Source organism: Musa acuminata, chromosome BXJ1-10 (genome assembly GCF_036884655.1).
Source record: "Musa acuminata AAA Group cultivar baxijiao chromosome BXJ1-10, Cavendish_Baxijiao_AAA, whole genome shotgun sequence".
NCBI classification, from domain to species: Eukaryota; Viridiplantae; Streptophyta; class Magnoliopsida; order Zingiberales; family Musaceae; genus Musa; species Musa acuminata.
Window position 1 is genome coordinate 2219085 of NC_088336.1, and position 13075 is coordinate 2232159.

Here is a 13075-nt window from a genome sequence, read left to right on the forward strand (position 1 = left end):
TCGATACTATTTCTTTATTACATTTTTATCAACTCGAAAAATTTAAAATCACAACCGTAAGTTTTATCGCTACACTAATTCACCCCCCTTTAGTGCCATATTGATCATAACACTACCCGAATAGCATATGCCTAGATAGACCTTTAGAGTAATGTCTAAGAATGATTCATTATCTTATTCTATAATAATGTCATGTGGGCACTAATAAAATTTTTTTGCCACAATGAACTACCTTGGATCTTTTATCGTAGTTGTTTAAAGCTTACAAAATATTTACTTATAATTTATATTGTCTATCAAGTATTTACTAAAATAATTATTTATGAATCCCAACTTAAATACTTCCTCTTTTCCTTCTTTATTTTTATAGTTCTTTAAGAGATCTTAGTAAAATTGACCCCTTATGAATTGACATGATACTATACAATTTCATAAAATCAATTAAGCCTATAACACTATGATATAAAAAGAATGGATCTAACTTATATTGACTAGAGGTAATTATTGATGAAAACTGGAATTTGAATTATTCTAAAATTTTGGATGTTGAAGTAGTTAACGTTACACAGAAGATGGATTTTTTATTGCTTTTATCCCAGTTTTACATGAATAGATATTTTAAATTCTATGTTCAATTGTCCTGGAAATTGAGATGCACGTTTTTGTTGTGTATATTATTGTTGAACGAAAGAGAATTTGAAGTTTTGGAGCTGAAATCTGTACATATTGAGGAGCCAAATCACCATTCTGTGATGATTTAGTATGTACATAGTGACTTGAAAGGACATACTTAGTTCATATTGACATCAGTAAGAGGAAAGCGTGCTTCAAGATTTAAAAGTAGAGATATGTATTAAGAACTAGTAAGAAACTTACAGACTCTGGATTAAAACCTTGGAAAGACTTCTCAAAGTAGAACTTCAGATCTTTTCTGTGTGTTCTGCAATGTGAGATGCAGTTGTTTTTATAGAGAACTGAAGGCATAGGGTCGGGTGATCTCTGGTCCCCATCGACACCCTTTGTCCAGCCATTCCCTTTAAAAACCAAGGGCGCCCTTCTGTGGGCGCCGACGCTAGACTCCAGATTTCTTAAAAGGCGAAGAACGCCGACGCTAGACTCCAAACTTTGCACGGCTCCCCGGGGCTCAGTGCGACAGCTAGTGACCTAAAAATGCCATAACTATTAAAAGTTGAAGCTTTCCAGCCTGTGGGCAGCATCTTGTGTTAGTGTGAGGGCCCTTTCTAATTGCTGCTGCTGCTGAAGGATAGCTGGTAGCCAGTCTTTGTACCAGTTGTCTTTTCCTCCACTCCTCCTTTGGTATTCTTCCGTCTTTGCTGATTGGATGCTGAGGAGGCACCGTAGTGTGACACAGGCTTGTCGGGCGGCCTCTCTTTGAATAATTTTGAGCTCTTTTTCAATTGTTTCGAGATCTCGAAGGGGGATTCCTGTTCGGAATCCTACCCTGAGCTTGGCGATCCCTTGTAGGTATTGTTCTGCCAGGTCGTCAGGAATTGGTTGAGGTAGGCTGCAGCTCTTGGGCTTGGTCTCGCTTGAACCTCCTTGGTAGCCTCCAGCATTAGGATTGCTTGCTCGTCCGGCCATCCTGCGACTAGAATATTTATTAGTCTAGATAGGGAATCGGCGAGAATGTTACTGGTTCCTTCGATGTGCTCGAATTTCACTTCAACGCCGCATCCGGTTATATAGTCGACGAAGGCCATCCATCGGACCCTAGAAGGTTTGTTCTGGGCAGACTTGTTGAAGAAGCTTATGATGGCTTGACAGTCTGTCCTGATTATGACTTCCTCCTTATCCAGAAAGTAGATCTTCAGGCTTTCCAAAGTCTTCATTACTGCATGCATTTCTGCATCAATAGTGGACTTGATGGGGTTGAATTTTCCACTTGCGTAGGCACAGATTTTCTCAGTATTCCGGGGGTCGTTCTTCATTTTCTTCCACTTGCAGATCCCCCCCCATCCTTCCATGCAGCCATCCGTTTCTGAAGGCATAGGGTCGGGTGATCTTTGGAAGCTTTCCAGAGATGGAATACCCCCACCATGCCTCGTGTGATTAGCAGATTTGCCTGTGGGGCATATTATTTGGACCATCCGCAGATTTAAAAGCAGCAAGGCTTCCAGTTGTCAAATTACACACCACCGTGAGAAGAGAGACGACCAAGCGACCTATCTGATCAACCACATGAACAAGTCATTAGTTCTACATATTATTTGGATTAATTATATATTATCTTATGTAATTAATCCTCTTTAATATCTTGATATTTAGATTTAAAAATTTATATTGAAATCCTTATTGTTAGACCTCACATCTCTAAAGTTAAAAAAATTATATTAAAATTTTATGATTATTAAAGTAAAATATTTAATCTCATTTACTATAGCACTATCGGTTTTATTGACGAAAGATATAAATCGAGTCAAAATTATTTTTTTATCTATTATTTTTATATCATTCATGATATCAACAAGGTTTACCATCATATATTTCTTGTTAACCACCATCACAACAATCATCCACAGCACCATCATTTAAAATTATCTTTTTGTTTATCAATTTCATGTCATTTCTATATGTGTTATCACGTAGCATATCTTCCATCAATAAAGCTAATGATGTCAAAATAAATGAGATTAAAATGTTTTACCTTTATATATATATTATTTTTAATATAAATTTTTTAAATATAATGATCAAGATATTAAAGATGTTTACTATAAGGATTTGAATATAAATTTTTAAAATTTAAAAAACGAGATACTAAAGATATTTAACTATAGGGATAATCTATAATTTACCTATATTATTTACTATGCACAAGAACTGCATAGCAAATCTTAAAGAAGAAAGAAAACAAGTGAACAAAAATTGCATAATAAATTTAAGAAAAAAAGAAAACCGAAGAGGAGGGTTACAGCAGAACGTAGGATTTCTTTATTGCAGCATAGGATCGACGGGTCCAAAGAAGAGTTCTAATTGACGTTGTCACGCAGTCTTATCGAGTTCAAGCATCACTCAAGCAAAGAGAGTTTGCTTTTAGTGATACATTAACTACCTCCAAAATTTATATCGTCCAGAGGAGAAGAGACACTGCAATGGATGGTTTATATTTCATTGTTCCTTCCAAATTCTTCCGGTTACTCTCAGCTTCAACTCTTTCCGTTCCCCTCCTGAGAAGAACAGAGCCATATTTCGCTGGATTATAAGCCCGTCGTAACTGTCTCTCACCTTCCGATGACTGTCTCGTATACTTCGGGGAACTCCTTGCCAAGTTATTTTCCTTCCATAGCCTCCAACCTCAAGGCTATAGCTGTAGTTTTTACCTTCATTATCGTCCCCCATATATCTCAAGAATGCTATGAACACAGGTGTGCTACCCAGCTGAAACGCCTCGAAATGAAGGCAGAAGTGCTGTCCAAAGCAACTGAAAACCTACATAAGATACCATGCTATTCGTTTCGATCAATCAAGATTGGGCAGATAAACAACCAATACAAACCAGCAATATAAACATATAGTTTCTATAACTACAGCACAGCACTGCCATTAGAAACTTCACAGTGAAACAACCCCTTTATAATATACACGATCAACAAATGCTACATAGTTGATAAAAGCAACTGCGCAAGAGTATTGTTGAAAAATCCAAGTACTTAAGAGGCGCAGAAATTGTGACTAAAGGGATGTGCAATCACAATCAACTAGAAGGAAACTCTTTGTAGAACTTGTAATATAGTTATAAAGGTCAAGATAATAGTTGCATGAATAAGAAAAAGAACTTTCGATAAGCAGTACCCACATAATAATGTAAACAACACAACCTGAATAGTCAATCTCGATACTTGGTGGATAACAGTTTACACAATATCTTCTATATTAGTTCTTGGACCCAAAACTTACATGCATTCTAAGACAACAATTACATCAAGGATAATGGTCAGGGATAGTTTAGAGAGATCTTCAGTTTGCTTTTGAGACTTGAAATAATCTGAAGCTTTATCTCGATTAGCAAGTTATTCAGTAGTTAAAAAGTACCAATATTTTTTTAATCAATTTATGGACAAGTGATAAATAGAGTTCCTAGCAAATCTCTTGATGGTTGATGAAGATTAATGATGCTCCTACAGTAATATTCAAGATATATAATTTCATCAAAATCAATTGCAATAACTAAGCAGTAAGCAAGTACAGAGGCTCTTCACATAAAGCAATTTTGTTGCCACTGTTCCCATAGTTTATTAACATCATTTGGATATTGCAATTGAATAAGGTCAAACGAAAATGCTGGTAACATTTCATAGCATAATTTCAAGTATATTTGAGGAGCAATGCAAAAAAATTAAACTATAGTAAATTTCATATAACAAATGAACCACTTTTGAATCCAAATTTTTGTCCCAAATATGCAATCATAATTTCAGGTATGGTACTCAAAGATTTCACAACAGAGAATGAGATGGCAACAGCTTGGAGGCAGAATTAAAAGTCTTGCTTGTTTTCAACAACTCTGCCTATCAGGATTGAACTTAAGACTGATTTTGGGTCATTCTTTAATATGTAGACCATTGTACAAAATTATTTTAACTACAAATGTGAGATCCAATTTGATAAGCACATTTTTTAATATTTTCTGTCAGCAGCATACTCATTAGAGTAGGATTAATTATCATAAAAGAAATAGAAGAGAGACATACATAACAAACAGCAAAGACTGGCTTGGTCAATTCCCAGCAGTTCATTCACAAACAGTAATGCATTTTAGAAAGGGACTTTGTTTTGAAGGCACCAGAAATAAGCCCAAAACTTGTTAAGAATGGTAAGTGTTTTAGGAATCCAAATTAGATTCAAAATACTTGTGTACTCCTACTTCGATTCATATTACTTGGAGGATTAAGACTCTGATTAAGAATTCAAGCAGGAAAAGGAGTCCTTAATAAATTAGAATTTATTTATATAAATATATAATATATCTCAAGATTTTGATAAGAGGAAGAGACATGGAGAAAGATATGTTGGTGCTCGTAGGGTTTTCTCTAGTTTTTCTAGAGATAATTGAGAAAAGAATTCTTCAAGATTTATATAAGAGATATACAAGGGTTTCGAGGTTGAGTTTGGGTTATCTTGAGAAATATGTCCCTTATATTTGATTTTTCTCATATAATGAAGAATAGACAATGAGTGCTGAACCATGTATATCATTTACCGACTTTCTAGCATAGTCTTTGATTGTTAATATATGAAATTTCTCTTTTGGTTTTAAAATCTTCTTTCCACTAATAAACTAGTCTCAAAGTCCAAAAGACCCGATAATCAGAGATAAAAGAAGAATGTTATTGGCTGATTTCATAAATTTTATTATGGAGAAATTTGATGGAAGAAACAATTTCAACCTTGGGGATAAAAAATTTTCAATATAACAACAAGAATGTTGAAGGGACGAGTAGACATGATTGAAAAGTTGTTCAACAATTAGGAGCTTAAAATAAAGTGCAAGTAATATTCATCTTTTTATCATTGATGATATTACTAATAATGTTATTGACGAGGACTCTATCGTGATTATCTGAAATAAATTAGAAAAGTTTTATCTAGTTAAAAGATTGAACAAGTTATATATAATGCGAAAGTTATGATAGCTTAGGATGGAGGAAGACGAAGACTTAGTAAGTCATCTAACATATTCAAAAGAATATCCAATCAATTAAATAAAATTGATGTAAAGATTGATAAAGATGATAAGATGTTACTTCCTACATCACTTTCAACTCCAATGGCAACTTTGTTCTAAGTGGAAAATATATAACTCTAGAATAAGTTGAAGAAGTTTTGGTGTCTAACATTATCAACATTATCAGGATAAAGGATAAATTTAGGAATATGAAGAGTGAGGCATTTGCTAATCAGGATAGAGGTCGTCGAGGATGATTTCAGACAATGGTGAATCTCAACATGGCAAGTCAAGATAAAATATGAAGTCTTTGGATGATATTTAGTACCATGATTGCATATATCATGGAATTGTATGAAACAAAAAAAGAGAATAGTGAGGGCTCTCTTGTCATGAATGGTGATGAAGATATCTTTATAGTATCTAAAAGTAATAATGCATCTTTCTAAAAAGTTAATATTCTGTTTTACTCATATTTGCTCTCATAATGATATTTTTTATTCAAATTGATAGTGAAGTTATATCTAGGTAATGACTCGAAGTTAAATATGCGACCTATATCCACTCTCGATTTCTCTTCCGTTGAGGCTATCGGCTTTCACTAACGATCTTCTTTCAATGGACAAAGATCAACCACCCTTGTTATAACTCTTTCTCCTTTTCATAAGTTTAGGAGAGGACCTTTACAAGTCTCACACCTCTCTTAAAATGAGCTCTAAACTTTAAAGAGGATGAGGGGAATACTCAACACTTTTCAGAAGTTTACAACTTAGGATCATAAGCTTTTTCATTCACTTTTCGTACTATTCAAGCAAGAATGAGTAGGGTATTTATAGGCCCTAAATAACTTTAAAAATGAAGCCAAAAAGTCTCATCCTCAGGTTTTCGAGGTCCTAGCAGTACTATCACCAGTGCTAAGTGGCACTACCGCTAGTGCTAGGCAGCACCACCGCTTGCAGCACTGAGCATTAACAGTACCACTGCCCAGTCTGGGCAGTACTACCACCTGACAACATAGAAGACCATGTACTGGTGGTACTACCGCTAGTCTGGGTGGTATACACTAGCAGTGCCATCGTCGGGTCTTCCGAAAAATGTACACTTTGTATGTTCCAGCTCATAGGCGGTTCCACCGCCTAGTCTAATGGTGCCACCGCTTGACCCAACTGTGGGTTACTGAATGGGCCTCCTAATAGGCCTAAATTAGTCCTGATTCAGACCTAATGGTCCCCTAATTGAGTTAGCATAATTACACCCAAAACTAACTCAATTAAGACCTAAACTACGATGATCAAGACATAAACGATTACAAGACATAAATCTTATATTGTCTAGCATGTCATTGGTTCATCCGAACTTCCGTTGCATCGTACTTTCCTTCGACGTATTATCTGATCCATCGACATATTGACTCCCGCAACATCCGATCTTGGCACAATATCCGATTCTTATGACCTGATGATGCTTAATCTCTGACTCCAACCCAACGTTTAATTCTCCTGCTTCAATCGTTTTGCCTTTCTATGATCGAAGTTAATCTTACATCACTTTTCTCAAACGTTGATTAGATCATAAACTCATCGATTGATTTCATCATCAAAATCCGAGATTCAACAATCTCCTCCTTTTTTATGATGACACCTAATTGATGATAGAGTTTTAACTAAATTCCCCCGATCTATATGTCATATCGAAATAAACTTGAATTCAGAAAATGATAACCTTCTAATCATAATATCTTTGAATTTAAGTCGAAAAAATTTAGTGAAGGTAACTTTCACAAGTCATATGCATAGTTAACATATCATTGCATACATCATATGCATCATCATAATATCAAAGATTTTAAATCATCAAGGCATAATACATAATTCCAAAACATAAAAATTGTAAATCATCATAACTTTGGGTATAACTTCAAATCAATATACATGATTCCAAAATATTAAAATTTTAAATTATCATTCATAATATCAAAGATTTTAAATCATCAAGGCATAATGCATAATTCCAAAACATAAAAATTACAAATCATCATAACTTTGGGTATAACTTCAAATCAATATACATGATTTCAAAATATTAAAATTTTAAATTATCATTACTTCTCCCCCTTTGTCATCTACACAAAGTAAAAAAGTACAACTAGTAAGATTTTAAAAACATAAAAGCTAGTAAGTTTTGCTTCTCTTTGAAATATGAAGGCTAGCAAGTTTTGTTTCTCTTTAGATGTGCAAGCTAGCAATTTTTGCTTTTCTTGAGATGTGCAAGATAGCATTTCTCTTTCTCCCCTTTCTCATTATCAAAACAAGAAAGAGTAGGGAAGGATTCAATGGTGCAAAAATTTACATCAATGTTTCAATCAATACACGAAAAATGAAAGATCAAGTTGAAGACCATGAATCATTTTGACAAATCTCTTCTTTTGTAAATAGCAAGAAGAATGAATCATAGGAAACGAACTTGATTCAAGAAGAATGAATCATAAGAAATCAAGATAATGATCTATAAAAAATATATAAGAAGAATTCATACATTTGGAATATTTAACATGACTCTCTTTTGATAAAATCGAATTATTCCTCATTCAATAGTTTCGTAAAAAAATCTATTAATTGATGTTTTATGTTAATAAAATCTAAAAATATATCATAATTATTAACATGATCCCTAATAAAATGATGTCTAATATCAATGTGTTTAGTTCTAGACTATTGAATAACAAATTGCACTGGTGTTGTCACATTTTATATGAATGTTTTTAAGTAAAATTCATAGTCTTCTAAAGTGTTTTTTATCTAAATAACTTATGCACAATATGCACCTACTGCTACATATTCAATCTCGGCTGTAGATAATGCAACAGAATTTTATTTCTTGGAAGACCAAGAAACAAATGCATGACCTAAGATTTGACATGTTCTAAACGTACTTTTTCTATCTATTCATATCCAGCAAAATCAACATCAGCATAAGCAATCAATTCAAAATTTTTAAATTTTTTATATCATAATCCTATATTACGAGTTAGTTTTAAGTATCTAAAAATCTTTTTAACTATTTTGTAATGAGATTATTTAGGATTAGATTGAAATTTAGCATAAAATCTAATAGTAAACATAATATCAGGTCTAATTGCTATGAGGTATAGTAAACTATCTATTATGCCTCTATAAGTCTTTTGATCAAAATATTCCCCTTCATTGTCCATATCTAATTTTATAGAGTTGCTCATTGGTGTATTAATGGCCTTAGCACTATCCATATGAAATCGTTTTAATAGATCCAAAGGATACATAGTTTGATTAACAAAGGTTCTATCACTTAGTTGCTTAATTTATAATTCTAAGAAAAATATCAATTCACTCATTAAACTCATTACAAATTCTTGGCTCATACTTTTAGCAAAAGACTCATACAAAGACTCATTTATAGAACCAAAACTAATATCATCAACATAAATTTAAATAATAAAAAAATTATTTTAAAAATATTTAATAAATAATATAGTATCGATCTTACCTTTCAAGAAATTATTCTTAATAAAAAATGAGCAAAGTCTCTCATACCAAGCCCTTGGGGCTTGCTTCAATCCATAAAAAACCTTAAATAACTTAAGAACATGGTTCGAAAAAAAAACATTCTCAAATCCGGGTGATTGCTCAACATAAACTTCATCGAAAATAGAGTCATTAAAAAAAATACTTTTGACATCCATTTAAAATAACTCAAAATTATTACAATATGCATAGGCAAGGAATATTCTTATGGCTTCAAGTCTTACCACAAGAGCGAAGGTTTCTTTATAATTGATACATTCTTCTTAATTGAAACCTTTGACCACTAATCTAGCCTTATTTCGAACCACGATACCAAGTTCATCTTACTTATTCATAAAAACTATCTTGGTGCCAATTATAAGATAATCACTAGATCTAGGAACAAGCTTTCATACCTTATTTCTCTCAAATTAATTTAATTCTTCATGCATTGAAAAAACCCATGAGTCATCTTTTAAAGCATCATTAATGCATTTAGTTTCAATTTGATATAGAAAGGCAGCATTAGTATAAAAATTTTTAAATGAAAAACGAGTTTGGACACCTTTTGATGTATCTTTAATGATTAGCTTCTTAGAATAAGTATCTACATACTTTCATAACTTAGATAAAGATATTTTGGAAATAGATACATCCAAGCTGCTTGGGAGAGGAGAATTTTCATTTAAATTCAAAATATTAAAATTAAAATCATTATCAAGATCATTTTTCTTAAATTTGAAAAACTCATTAAAAACAATATGGATAGATTCCTCAATAACTAAGGTTCTTTTATTAAAAACCCGATAAACTTTTAAAATACAAGAATATATAAGAAAAATACCATTATCAGATTTTGCATCAAATTTTCCTAAAATATCCTTTTTATTTAAAATAAAATATTTACAACCAAAAAGTTTAAAATATGAAATGTTGGGTCTTTTTTTGTTCCATAATTCATAAGTAGTTTTAGATAATAGTAGTCTTTTGAGAACCCTGTTTATGACACAACATATCGTGTTAACGGTTTTGGCCCAAAAATATTTGGGTAGGCTATGTTTATTAAACATGGTTCTTGTCATCTCTTGTAAACTCCTATTTTTTCTCTTAATAACTCTATTTTATTATGGACTTATTTGAGTAGAGAAATTATGGTTATACTCATTTAAATTATAAAAATCTTAAAATTCATGATTTTTAAATTCACCACCATGATCACTACGAATAAAGGAAATCATAAAACCCCTTTCGTTTTGAACTTGTTTGTAAAACTTTAAAAAACATTTAAAGCAATCACTTTTATATGCCATGGAGTATGTTCAAGTATATCTACTATAATCATCAATAATCACAAAAGGATATTTATTGTCTCCTAGACTTGTGATATCAATTGGTCCAAATAAATATATATAAATATCAGTTAGTCTCTCATAAATAGATCTACCTATCTTGACTATTGGCATTAAGTTATTTATGGTCCCTTTAGGAACCTAAATTAATTTATACGAGCTATATTTTTTAAATAAATATTTATAGGCACAATAACCACATCTACCATAAAAATTACATTTAATTTTAGGGAAAACATGGAATGTAGGTCCATTAATAAATATAGTCGGCTTTTGTTGAGTGTTACAACTCACAAAGCCAATTCCTTCTTTTCTATATGCATGACCTTTATTAGCAAGGATTATGTTTAATAATTTATTTTCAATTTTAAATATTTTTAATGTTTGTTATGATACCATATTTTCCTTTTTGATTAAGTCTAACTCTTCATATTGAGTACAAGAGGTTAACATGCAAGTATCATGCTTATTTTTTAATTTTTTAAATTTGCTAGTAAGAGAAGTATAATCTTTTTTTAGTAATTTATACTTCTTACCAATTAATTTAAAATCATCATATAAATTATAAAAAGTATTAAGTAATTCATCATAAGATAAATGGGTTTCGATTAAATCACATACCTCGTCGTTAAGAGCCATCGTACCGTAGTTTGTCATCTCATCTTCATTGGTCTTCATCTTCCCAGAAGATTTCCCAGAATATTTCTACCCAGTGAAATTCAACTTATGAATTACTTAATGAGAGTTTTGAATATAGTAAATTATTTTATACTTTTATTATAAATACTGTAAGCTAAGCAAATTTATAACCATAATATTGTAATGTTTAAAATAAAATTAGATATTTTAAAAGTTTATAATGATAGTACTTACACTTTATTTAGTGTTTATATTATTTATTTATTTTTAATTAAATATATTAATATTATTAGGGCATTAGATTAATTGAATATGACTACTATGGGAATGAAAACTAAATGGCTTAATATTTTACCTGTTCATCTTGTTGTTTTTGTTTTTTATTCTCACTGTAGAATAGATGGTTTGTATTATTATTTAAGTACTATTTATGATTATTTACATTTAGATGTTTATATTAGTAAAAAATTAAGGGAAGTTGAAAAAATTATCATTAACTTATATGGCTATTATAATGTGACTTATACTAGACAAGCTACCACCCAACCTTCTTAATCTATTGATCAAGTTGGTGAATAGGGTCTAAACTTATACTAGCCCTAGGAAGAGGGAAAAGAGAAAGTGGTAGCAACATAAGAGAAACCTTCAGAAGCTAAGTCCAAGCTTGTTACTCAAGAAATCTCTTTACAATTATGTAAATACGTATTCCTTTTTCAAGAAACAATCTAATCCTTTTCTCTTTTAGATTTCTAATTTCCAATGTCCAGATTAATCCTTCCATAAAGCATAAATATGCTCGGAAAAAGAATTTGATCACTAAATCCTATTGAATCTCGGATTTTGATGATGAAGTCAATTGTCATTTGTTTATCTAATCTATATGTTGAGATAAGTGTGCAGGATTAACTACAATAGCAGTAAGACATGCAACAGGTGTTGAGCAGGAGTCAAGACCAGGATCACGTTGGGGGTTCGAGAGTTCGTCGGAAGTCCGGACGTTCGTCGGAAGTTCTGCGAGAACAATCCGAGAAGTCCAGGAGCTTGCCAAAGAAGCTAATCGGAACTCGCCAAGAAGATCGTCGCGAAGTCCAGGAGCTTGCCGGGAGTCTGCCGTAGCATCGCCGAGGGTTCGTCGGATGTTCACCGAAAGCTCGCCGGAAGAAGTGATTGATGCACCGGAACACGAATTACAATAATGAGGTCTTAATTGTCATAGTTAGTATATAGATTAAGTTATGATTGGAAGGTAATCTCACTAACTTAATCAGGAGCCAATTGGGCCCTTAACAGAACCAAATTGGGCCAAATGGAATAAGCCCATTTGGACCTAGAATTCCTGGCCGACGGTGGCACCGCCCAGGAGACTCGATCTCCCAAGAGTTCTAGGCGATAGTACCGCCCCTATCAGGCGGTGGTACCGCTGGCAGTTTTTCTGGTATCTGATTTCTGACACCAAATCAGTTCTCTTAACAAGTGTGAATTGGAACATATGGGAGGGTGTTAATAGTGGTCAGGTTCTTATAGAAGGTTACCGTATTTTCTTCAATTCTGACTCCTCCTTTCATGGCGCGGATGAAATTGCACCCGATTATCATCTGTATGTCATCCCCTAATTTCATAGGGAACACATATGTGTATGGGATTCTGAAGGAGTTGTCACCTATCATCATCCTTCCTCCTCTCAATTTCTTATCTGTTGTTGTCTTTGTTGTAATCCCGCTGAAATGTACCAGGTAGGGATTCTTTTCCAGTGCTTCCCTAGGTATCGCGCCTTCATCTATGCAGCATGTGGTGGCCCCTGTGTCTAGAATGGCATTTACTTTGATTATAGGAGCATTGGGTATTTCAAGTTGTACCTTAAG

General features: G+C 32.7%; 1 pseudogene; it reads right to left on the reverse strand.

Moving 5' to 3' along the window:
• Positions 1–3102: 3102 nt before the first annotated feature.
• The window catches only part of LOC135594861 (E3 ubiquitin-protein ligase DIS1-like), a 72687-nt pseudogene continuing 62714 nt past the window's right edge, over positions 3103–13075 (reverse strand).